This window comes from Notechis scutatus, chromosome 2 (genome assembly GCF_049901735.1).
Source record: "Notechis scutatus isolate UNSWTSFEM ecotype Mainland chromosome 2, rNotScu1.2, whole genome shotgun sequence".
NCBI lineage: Eukaryota > Metazoa > Chordata > Lepidosauria > Squamata > Elapidae > Notechis > Notechis scutatus.
In genome coordinates this window covers 66,218,130-66,230,183 of record NC_142010.1, presented here as the reverse complement: position 1 = coordinate 66,230,183, position 12,054 = coordinate 66,218,130, and the positions used below count along the sequence as shown (strand labels likewise).

The window sequence follows — 12,054 nt, the reverse complement described above, 5'->3', positions numbered from 1 at the left end:
AGCTTGGGTGTATACCCAAGCACTCTGATATAGAAATGATCTTTTGAATTAACATTTTTGACATAGTCTTATAAATAGCTTTATGCATATCTACATGTGGAGCTTTTCCTAACATAATATTATAACATTTAATCTGTTTATAACTGTTAAACTCATTACATTTTAAGATTCAGCAGAGATTGTATTGTTTAATCCCAGTCTGTAACTTCTAATTGCAATCATACCGGTTACAATTATATTACCGTACAATCATTCATTTATAATATTACTTGACTGATACTGATAGAAGCAAATACCGGTAGTTATAGCTCAGATTGAACTGTGGGATCCTTGGTGCTCTCTAGCTTGCTTGTTTTTTTTGCAGATGTCTTATTACTAACAAAATCAGGGCTAGTATGGAGTACGGTTTGCTCTTATTTTATATATTAGTAGGTTACCCTGTCAGCGTTGGTGGGAGTAGTTTTGGTGGTTCCTTGATTGGGCTGCTGTTTATTGTTAGCTTGTTTATCTGAGTTGATAGTTTCTATGTTGCTACAGTCACTATATACGACAAACAGGCAGAAGACTAACAGACCATATTCATAAACACTAGCTAGCAGTCAGAAGACATGATTAAATACTCCTTAATTTCACAATACATGGAAACTGTGAGCATCCTAGACCAAGCCTTGTCTAAAACTGCTAGAGAATTCCTGAAGGCCTGGCACTCAGACAAATTGGTTGTCAACAGGCACACAGAGATAAACAACATCTATATATCATTCAAAAGAGACAATAAAAAAGCCACAAAGAAAACAAAAAGACCAAAATACCTCCTCACCAGCAATCAACATCCATATAAGCAGCAATTAATATCAAGATTAACATTAGATCAACAATCAAGAAGCAAACAATACTCCAATTAAGGAATTGCCACCTCAGATAAACAAGTTAACCGTAAAAAACCCAATAAAAGAATCACCAAGACCACTCCAATTGATGCTGACAGGGCAAGTCACCAGTATATAGAATGAAAGCAAACCTCACTCTTTACTAGCACTGATGTTGTTATCTAGTTTAGTAGTGAAGTATCTACAAGAAAATAACCAAGCTTAGAGAGCACCAAGGACCTCACAATATTGATCGATTTCAGGTTAAAATCTGAGGGTGATTTAAACCTTCACACTGCTATAAGATAATTTACTATGCAGATTTATATAACCACAATTTTAAAAATTTGTAGCAAATTGTATGATCCTTGTAGGATTTCTTTAAAAGCATCTTTCTGTTCCGAATGAAAGCCTCTGCCTCTCATTTTATTGTTTTCTTGAAACAATCCAACAAAATGGGCTCCAAATTTTAGTGCAGATTGTGATTCAGGGTGGCCAGTATTGCACCCTTGCAGACTTTTCTTTTGAAAAGGAGGCATCTATCTCACAGCTCCCATTCTTAACAATTACAGTGCACCACTAATGACAGCATCTCCTATCCAATGATCTCTCCATTCTATCAGGTGTGTGTGTGTGTGTGTGTGTGTTGCTAGGAAACTCAGATGTGTATATTCTTCAGCACTCCTGAATCAACTCCATGGCAACAGCTGCCTGAGAATGGCGTAGCTGTTAAGATGCTCTATCAGGTTGAGGTAGTTTACTGAAGCAGATATGTCTGAGTTCCTAACTCCTGCCCAAGATCTGTTTTCCTTGCCTTTCAGTTTTCAATTCCCTTGGCAGGAATTAAATCAGGAAAGCCCCACCCCTTGAAAATCAATTTAGCAGCAAAAGGCAACTATCAAAGAACAAATTAAAATACAGTAGAGCTTACTGCTCTGTCAATAAGCACTGCAAACAATATTTAATTATGGCATAGAGGAGGGGGAGAGAGGGGGGGGGAGATGACAAACTTCTCTGCTGCTGAGGCTGGAAGGGGACATTGTACTTTCTGTCTCTCTTTCTGAGAGATTTCTGAAAGAAGTCTTGGTTTACTCTTTAAAAGGAGAGTTAGCTTTCTTTTGAGGGAGAAACCCAGAAAATATTTATTTGGAATTTCAGACCTGAGAAACCTTCATCCTGTTGGTTAAAGAACATTGCTACCATCTTTGAAGCAGATTTAATCTATCTGCTTGGATGAAGAAGAAGTGGTGCGTGGGGAAAAGTATTCAAAAAACCCAGGCATAGCAGGACGAAACCTTTCTTTGCTAGCATTTAATTAACAGGAAATACACAGCAACAACAGAATGAAATGAATTAACCTAACCCATACTTAATTTTGTTTAAGAAAATAGTTTAAAAATTATTTAAATGATTAGAACATTAATAGCCACTATATATATCAGGCCCTAGACCAGAGATAAGCCTGTGAATTCCAATTAAGTCCAAATGTTTTTGCTTACACCCAATAGATAGAATCTTGCCAGACTAAAGGTATAATCTTTTAACCTAGCAGATACACCCTGAGAGATTCTAGACTACAGGTATCCTGCAACTACTTCCTCCTGCTCCATCCAGTTAGGACTGTGCAGTTTCTTATTTTGGGCTTCTCTCTGGAATATACCGCTTCCTCCCTGGAAATCCAAATTGTGATCCAAATGCTCTTTACAGAAATGATCTGATTTCAGCCATCTTCTTTTTTTTTAATATATTTTTTTGGGGAGTTTTCACAAAAACATAATACAAATAAAAGATCTTTTTTTGAGAATAGCATGATCCCGGGTTATCACTTCTCCATACAGACACAAACTCAATTTCATATTCATCTTTGTGTTCTACTCCATATCTTATTACTATTTTAACATTTTCTCCATAATTTTTCCCCTCCCTTGGTTTTCTCAGCTTTATTTTTAATTATCTCATATCTAAATTCAATTATATATCTTTTTCTAAGTTTCAATGTCTTTCTCATCATTATATTTATACTTTTGTCTGTCCTGTTTCAATTTCATATTATCTTTTCTCATTAAACAAATTTTCCCCTATAGTTACTAATTGGAGTATGGCACCTTTATATCTTTTAATTTTATCCATTCAACTCTTAAACTTCAATTTATGCCTTTAGAATTATAACATTCAATATAGTACATAACTTCCAATTGAATTCTTAAAATACACACTATGTTCTTTATATATATGTATATATATGTGTGTTTTCTTAAGTTTTCGCAGGTATTTATATGTATGGTATTCAGCTTTGTTCAGGTATTTTCCCACGTCATTATAGTTGTGCTTTTAAAGTTGTAGCAATGTTTCAGCAGAATCTCACCTGCCATCATCAGGCTTCTGTATAGTGTTCGTCCGTGAGTCAGACAGAAATGGCTGTGAAAGTCTGACTCATAGACGAACATTATACAGAAGCTTGATGATGGCAGATGAGATTCTGCCAAAACGTTGCTATAACTTTAAAAGCACAACTATAATGACATGGGAAAATACCCGAACAAAGCTGCATACCATACATACATACATACATACATACATACATACATACGTAGGTCTAGGTAAGATTAAGAGTATCTTGGCGATGTTTCAGCGAGGTCCCACTTGCCATCCTCAGGCTGGTGCTTTCGGCTTCGTGCCAGTGCAAGCACGAACCTATATACCTGTACCCGTGAAAATCTACGAAAACACACACATATATGTATGTGTATGTGTATGTGTATGTATATGTATATGTATGTGTATATATATATATATATATATATATATATATATATATATATATATATATATATATATATATATATATATATATATATATATATAAACAATAGTAAATAAAACACTCATTCCATTCCAATTCAATTCTATCATTAATATTAGTTACAATCTTAACGTCTTTAACATTTCTTTTCAATTGAATATCATACTTCCTTGGGAACACTTATAAACTTTCCATAATTAATTCTTTTTTTTTCCATATTTCTCTTCACTTATATTTTTATAAATCATTAATAATAATTGAAATGTTCCCATCCTTTCCTAATTTCATCCTCTCATTCTCTTTATTTCATTTATTTATTAACAAACATTCCACTGCATTACAATAAGTATTTTATCCATCATTTTAAACATACATTATTTCATATTTTCTAAAATTATTTCTATTTCTAATATAACAATATTATCTTATGTAGAATCCCTTTTTCAATTAAATTTTCACCCATTATCTCTAAATAGGCTTATACTTTCAATCCTTATACATTTTCCCTGTTTCTCTATATCTTGTTTCTGTCTTTTATAACTTCTTTTCCCTTCCTTCTTCCCCCTCTTCTTCTCCCTTCCCTTTTTACCCTTGTTTCTCTACTTCTAATTCTCTCTTCTGTAAACCTCTCTTCTGTTGCTTCCTAATATTGTAATTATTTTTTAAACTATTCTCTTTTTTTGGTTGTTTTTTCAAATCTTAAACTTTTCACTGTCTTTCCTACCTTTCCTCCCCCCACACACATAGAATTACTTGATCATTAAAGATGGTTTCTTTTTTGTCCCAACCTTCTTGTTCTACAAGCATTTCTTGTTGTTTCTCATAGTTCCAAATCTCAATTTCTAAAAATTGAAATACAAAGCCAAAAGAACCTCTTCCTTCTTGTGCATCTTCTTTCTGTTTTTAAGTTCCATTTTCAGTTCTTCCAAAAGTGATACCATTTAAAAAACTTTTAAACAACCACCCGATTGATTTTACTCATTTAAATCCCATAGCCAAAAATCCAAAAATCACCAAATAATCCAAAAATCCAAAAATCACCAAATAATCCAAAGATGTTTCTTCTTGCTTCTTTTTTCCACTTTCTCTTCCTGGGTTTCTATTATTTTGTTACAAAGTTTCCGTTATAATGTATCTTTTAGGAATCTTGTTAAAGTTTCACTGTAACTTCCTTTTAGTTCCAGGCAGTCTCCTCCATTTTTCCAGATCCTGCCGTTTGTTCTTTCCTTTTCTCTCCTTTCCTGCTTTTAAAGGTTTTTGAGAATCCAAAAGTCTTTATTATCCCTTTGACATTTTATTTTCAGCTTAAATGCCTATTGATGTCAAAGTTTTTTTGTCAATTTCTTACTTAAATCTCTCAGCTGTCAGTATAAGGAAGGAAAGAAAAAAAAGCCAAATCCTTTCCCTTCCCTCTCTCCTTCGCTGCTTCAAAATCTTCTTTGGGAACAATGTTATTTTTTATAGTTCAAATTCCAGGGTACCTTACATTGTTGCTTTTTCAGTTCAACCTGGTCAACCAAAACTTTCTCTTCTGATCTTCCTCCTGCACATTCTTTTCAGGTCGAGTTCTTCTTTGAGGTAGCCATTTCTGACCACCGCTGCCACCGCCTTCAGGAAAGGGAGTAATGGCCAGCTGAGGAGGAGAGATGCGGCTCTCCTCAACCCTGCTGGCAGTCTCCTCCCTCTTCACCACCTCTACGGGATGGCTTAGCCCCGAATCCAGCCAGCTCGGGGTGCTGCGGTGGTGAGCACGGATCGAAACTGCGCATGATCGCGTATTTCGGTCCGTCACTGAAGAAGCTCAAACCAGAAGTCCAGATTTCAGCCATCTTGATCTTTTTTCAGAAAGGCAGATTGTGAAGAAGGTAAGAGAACACAAGAAATTGAGACAGCTGTTTTGGAGATGTGTTTGGTTTCTATCAAATTTCTGCTTTCTATCAGTCTTTCTTACCGTAAGGAATCTTAAAATATATGTTCCCAACATGAGCAACTTTACTTCACTATAGTTAATTTATTTGGGGATCCTTTTAGATTGTAAACTTCTTTGTAATCTGAAATTGATGCTTGTTTTGACCTAGGGTTATGTTGTTTATTCTGAGAATACATAGCAGAAATCTTTTATCCATGATATTGAAACTGGAGCACATTTCAAAATTGTTAATAGATACAATCTCCTTAGTGAAAGAAACCTTTTTGATAAAAAAAAATAAGAAAAAGAAAATAGACACTATTTACAGGTGATATTATAGGTAATATAGATATAATTTTAGTTACTTTGTATGTATAACAACAAGGCTTTTGACAAAGTAACCAAGTCCTAGGGCAAATAAAACAATGAGCAGCAGTTGTTATGAATTTCTTTTGGGGAAATTCTTAATTCTGCGTAGACATTTCTTAACAAAACAGCTGCAAGATTGAATCTTACCCAGGGGCTCTCATTTCATATCACAATATAATAACTAAGAAATGAAACACCAGTGAACCTTTTAAATCTTGCTGTAAAAATTTACCTGGATGAAATTGAAATCTTTATGAGTAGCAATATTAAAACAGGATTATTGGAATTCTAGCTAATGCCCACAACTCCTGGATGATATGAAGCATCTTGCTAGCAATGTAGGGCAGCGCTGATGTGCCAATCTGCAGTTCTTCAGTGTTTCAGAGAGGGGAGCTATCCAGTTTGAAATCCCAGGGATTATTCTATAGCCTCTTACATACAAAGTTTGCAAGGGGCTATAGAAAATTTGTGCTCACAGCATGCTATTTCTCTTCATCATTGTCGTAAAGTAATATAATGCACAAACAATATTTTGACACTTGGCAGATCAAACTATATGGTCCACACACAATGTCCAGTTTAGTAAATAATATAATCTCCAGATTTAGATGAAATGCTGAATGGTGGCAGAAACGACTTGTTTGTTTATTTGTAAGCTGTGCTAATTATTGAAAGTATGTGTTACTCAGTTTTGCAAGCATTGTATAATAATAATTTTTCATGAGGATGCTCAAGAGCCTTTTTTTACTGACAGGATGGGAACAAGATTGGTGTAGTCATCAGAGCAGACTCCCAAAATGGACACCCTCCAGATATCTCCTCAACCTTCAGAATTCTCAGCAAAGGTTGTACCAATTCGGGAATTTGAGAAGTTGTCAGCCATTCATTAGAAGGGCAACCAGATTAGGGGTAGCTGAATTACAGGGTGCCATTCCGATAGGAAATTCAGAATCAAATCCACATTCATCCATAAAGCTTAATGGGTGAATTGGATTAATCACAATCTCTCACCCAAATCGATTGGGGATACATGGCCTGGAGCGCCTGGAAGAAGAAAGGTGCTGTTATTGAACAGTTAAGGGGATACAACTTTACATGGCCTCTAGCACCAAGAAGAAGAAAGGTGCTGTAAAAATGGAACAAATAGATGTGTCCCACATTTTCTATTGTCACCATTGAGGCATTCATGCCCACAGGCATGTACACCCCTTCCACTTCTCTACTCTAACAAGTAGTCAAGGCAGTTAGGCGTGGAATTTTTATGTCAAAGGTACTGAAGCAAGATATAGTCAGATGAACTTCAGCGCAGACAAAACCCTTTTCTTGACAGACTATAAGTCAGAGTTTCTTTTCTGTTCTGAGTCAGAATGGAGGGATGTCTAAAAAAAAGAGAGACTAAGCTAGGACCGGGGTTGGGGTTAGGGTTATGGTTATGGTTAAAAGAAAATGCTCTTAACAACTGCCAGACTCTTTGTCCTCCTGATTTTAATTGGTTATGAAATGAAGTCTCAGCTTCTATTTCAATCTTCATTTTAAAAATTCATGTGCGCCCCTAATAGGCCCAATGGGAATTCTTAAACAATAAGCACAGCCTTGGGTATTATTTAGAAGCGCTACTATTTGCAGAGAAAATAGATAAAATCTGTGTGGAAATTAACATACATGGGAACTAGAAAGGATGGCAGGGACCAAGCTTATCAGGAAAATGGCTGTCTTGTGATTCCCACAAATGTACCCAGCACCACTTCCACAATTCCCTATGTGATATCCTAGTTTGTAATAATGTTATAATATTAGGAGATAGAATACTCATAGGTAAAATGCTGAATTTAAAAAGCAAAGAGAATGGTTTGGTTTCTTGACTTATATCGTGGACCAATTGGAGCCAACATCTGCAGCCGAAAATGTGTAAACAGAAGAATCTATCAGGTCAATAGCCCAGGAGCCTATTTCACAAATCATTGGGCAAAGAACCTGAGGCCTTGTTTTTCCCAATCTGACTATAGAGGATTTGAACCTCCATCTGGAATCAGAACTAGCCTTTAGCATCAGCAACACAAGAATTAAAAAAAAAAAAGGAAGGCAGAAAAGTGGCCTTTTAGCAGTAAAGATACTTGTCTAAAACTTGAGTGAAGTAAATCAAGCTGATGCATCTTTAGCTGCATCTTGAAGAATCCTGGGTATTTATGATGCGTCTTCAGCATATCTGTAAGACTCCATACATTGACTTCTTATATAATTCCTGCTTCTCATATTCCAGGCACTTCTATTTCCAACCCATCTCTCTTTTGTTGAATCTGACCATCTCATTTGAACTATTTGCTGGACCTTGCTTATTCTTTTGGCCTTTCTGATTTCATCAGATGCTTAGGACTCAATAAATGAGTTTATGAGCAATGACAAATGCAAGTGGTATTTATTATAAGCCAGTTTATGTTCTGCAGTTGAAAGAAGCTGATAAAACATAGCAGGAAGGGGGAAACCCAGGAAGTTGGGATAGTTGAGGAAGGATGAGATAAGAATTCTCACCAGTAGGAAGCCATCTGCATCACAGCTGCACTGTTGATGTGGAGCTGCAGTATGTCCTTTGGTTTTGAAATGGAGTTAAAAAGCTAAGCAACTCAGCTTCAAAACAGTTGCAGAAGCCCTCCCATGACATGGAAATACAGTATAATGATTCCAGATCAGTAAAGTTGCTAGACACTGAGGGGCCCTGAAGTTCAATATTTTTGTATTTATAGTCTACCTTTGTCTAAGGAACTCAAGTATATGCTTATAGCAACAACTCCAAGCTCTTCATCAAAACAGTCATGTTAATATATTATCCTCCAATTTTTATCTGGTAGAAAAGTATGTCAGCAAAAATAGTGCTGCCCTGACTGCTAAGCCCTAAATTTGCCTCTATAATAAATGGTGCTGCTTTTGTAACTTTTAATGTTGAACAAGTTAAGGAAAGTGGTTTATGACTTTCCAAGTTTTGTTTCTCAATCTCCCCTTAATGCATAAAGGGTTGAACTAGAATTAATGAGGAGGATTTTGTTGTGGCCCACTGGTAGCTGAGGGAGCTGGACAACAGGAGGTCGGGGAGGAACCTGGGCTGGTTCTGAGGAAAGCCTGGAGGAGGGCTCTGCATCAGAGGCAGAGGTGGGGTCAGAGCAGGCTGGCAGTCAGCAGCTGCCTTCGGGTTCGGACAGTAGTGATGCAATGGAGCTTCTGGAACCGGTTCCCAGCGTGTGCACGCGCAGAGCTAGCAGAAGACAAGAACAATTGAAAAAGCAGGGTCGACTCAGGAGTAAGGCCACACCTTGGAGATGATTGGCCCCTCCCATAGGACATAAAAGAGGAGCGAACGGGACGTGAGCTTTTGCAGGAAGCAATTATTTCATCTGGTCGATTCAAGCTTTGAAAAATTCTGTTTGACTCTGTGACAAGTTTGGCCTTGCCAAAGTTCTCTGGTCACATTCAAAGTATGATAAGGTGGGTGTTTAAAAACATTCCCCTGAAAGACTGTTTGGGAAGCCTGGCAGGCTGTGAATGAACGTAATTTACTGCCATAGAAATAAAAGGTTTTGCCGGGATTAAGATTGTGTTTTATGCTTTCTAAGGAAGCCTAGGTCAGGACGGATTTGGCCACTTTTCAAGTTATTCCACTGAAGGTGCAGAAATGATCCTTACTTATGATCTGTCATATAGGCTATTTTTGAACATGGGTCAACACTTGTGTTCAGAAACAGCATGATTTACACACAGAGGACAGCTCACAAGGAACATCCTTGGCATTCTTCTGCATTTGTGGGGCTGTCAGTGGGGCTATTTAAGACTGGAAAGCCCTAGTTATTTGTACTGATAGGAATGTGTCTATGCAACTAAATGTCTCATTGGATGCCTCTACTTTTTCTGTGGTTTGCTGAAAGTGATTGATGGTGCTTGGAGCAACTGACCAATCATCTAGGTCAGAACTCAATGCTGGAAGCATCTGAGATAGTCCATGGTATTCCTAAAGTGGTGAAGGAGTAAACAGATAGCACAATGCCCTAAAATAGTAAAACTAGTCAAAAGTATGGCCACATTAAACTCCTTGTCAGCAGAAGTAGCTGAAAAACCAGTATTACACTCACTGGAACAGGACTAGTAAGCAGAACCTGGCTTTCTTTTCCAATTTAAATTGACAACACAGAAACAAGCCCTTTAAAAAAAACAAACCATGCCTCACATCATTCAAAACACCAGAAAGAAAGAACACAAAAGAAAGCAAAGACAGTACTGGGTGTCCTACATTGCAACCCCAAAACAACTGGAACACTACTTGAACACCATCAGCTTTGAAAAAATCGGTCAATTGCAAAAGGTGGCTTTCTGTGGAATAGCTTACATCTTCTGGAGATACCTTTCACAGCATAAAGCAATGTCTACCTATTCCAGGTCCTTGTGAGGGACTTGATAGGTGAATAAAAAATACCAAAACCAATCTAAACATCTGGCTGACTGTGCAACCAACCATAATTTATTTCAGCATGTAACAAACAACAAGAAATGCCACCTTTGTAGTGAAGAGAATGAAACAATTAATCATTTGACTTCACAAAACGGCCATAAGCAGTGTCATGAGAGTTGCCAAAATTATTACTTGGAACCTTTGCCAGAGATTTGAACTTAAATGTGTCATAAACTACAGACCTCACTAAGTTGAGGAGGTTTTGGAAAATGTTGGGTAAAAAAAATCACACAGGACTTTAAAATCCAAACAGATAGGCATCTTGACGATTGATCTACTATCAGGCTCCTTGGTTGGGAATGGGAAAGTGTGAGTCAGATGGACTGAGAGTTGTGATAGAGCGTTTGTAGAAAGAATTACAGTGGACAAGTATAGCTGAAAAGTAGAATGGGTAGAGAGAGTGGCAGAAAATAGTGGAGTGTAGAAAGAAGGTGGAGGTAGAAGAGAAACGGAAAAGATAGGAATAAAGAAGGGAAATAAAATGAAAGAACATTAGAAGCAAGGAAGAGGAGGACAGAGTAGTGATATGAGAGTATCTGAGGAGAGTTATACTGCTGAAGAAAATTCAAATGGACATTTTTTCCTACTAGGCTGAAGAAGGTTGAAGGTAATTGTTGCAAAAGCTTAAATTGGACAAGTAGAATAAGCAAATCTATGGAAAGTAATGATTTCCTGCATTGCTCAGCAAGAAAGGGCTGTAGTTGGGGAAGGAAAAAAGGTGGCTGCTCTTAGTAACAGACAGACAAGGTGGACTCCAGCAGGAGTTACATCAATTTACTAGGCAACAGCTGCTGAGGGAGGTGGAGTGGGGTGTGAGTAAACCCTGGTAGGCTGAATGGTGAAACCCACTCCTGAATGCTGACTCTATTCCCTGAGGAATGAGTGAAATAGGTTCCTGCAGACCATCCAGATATTTTTGTGCATAAATCACCCATATATACTATGTTTTGGAGACCAAGGCCAAGTAAGTAATTTGGCCAATGTCTTGTTTTACAACCAATGGTTTTCTTTTGAGACTGTGGAATCCAAGAAAGTGGATAGGGTTCTCTATAATACAAGTTGTGTTAGTCTAGGCCTGATCTGTCTCACTCATGAATTCTTGTTGACTAATGCTTCTTCAAGGTAGGGTGTTATGCTGCTGTCTTTGAAAACAGTGGTATTGCAGTTTATCTTCTCTACAGAAGCACAGTTGGCTCACATCTTTTAGGAAGTCTCTAAAAACTCTAGTTCCAACCTGATTTCAGCTCATTGTATAATTGCTTATTGTATTGATTAATTTATATTAAGCTCTGTTTCTTCTTTTCTGGTTTTGTTTATAGTGCTCCCATATAGTCTTACTAATTGCAACAATATACAGATATTCTGCGACATACAACCATTCATTTAATGACTGCTCCAAATTACAACAGCACTTAATAAAGCAAATTACAATTGGACCTTATACTTATGACCATTTCAGCATCACAACAGTCACATGATTTAGGTGCTTGGTCACCAACATGTATTTAAGAGAGTTGCAGTGTCCTGGGGTCGTGTGATTGCCATTTGTGACCTTTCCAACTGGTTTCTGACAAGCAGACTCAATTGGGGAAGCTGGATTTGCTTAATG

The 12,054-nt window shown here is 37.1% G+C and overlaps 1 protein-coding gene across 2 annotated transcripts in view; it reads right to left on the bottom strand.

Moving 5' to 3' along the window:
* CACNA2D2 (calcium voltage-gated channel auxiliary subunit alpha2delta 2) overlaps nucleotides 1-12,054 on the bottom strand; it is a 681,501-nt gene that overhangs the window by 162,958 nt on the left and 506,489 nt on the right. The window lies entirely within an intron of this gene.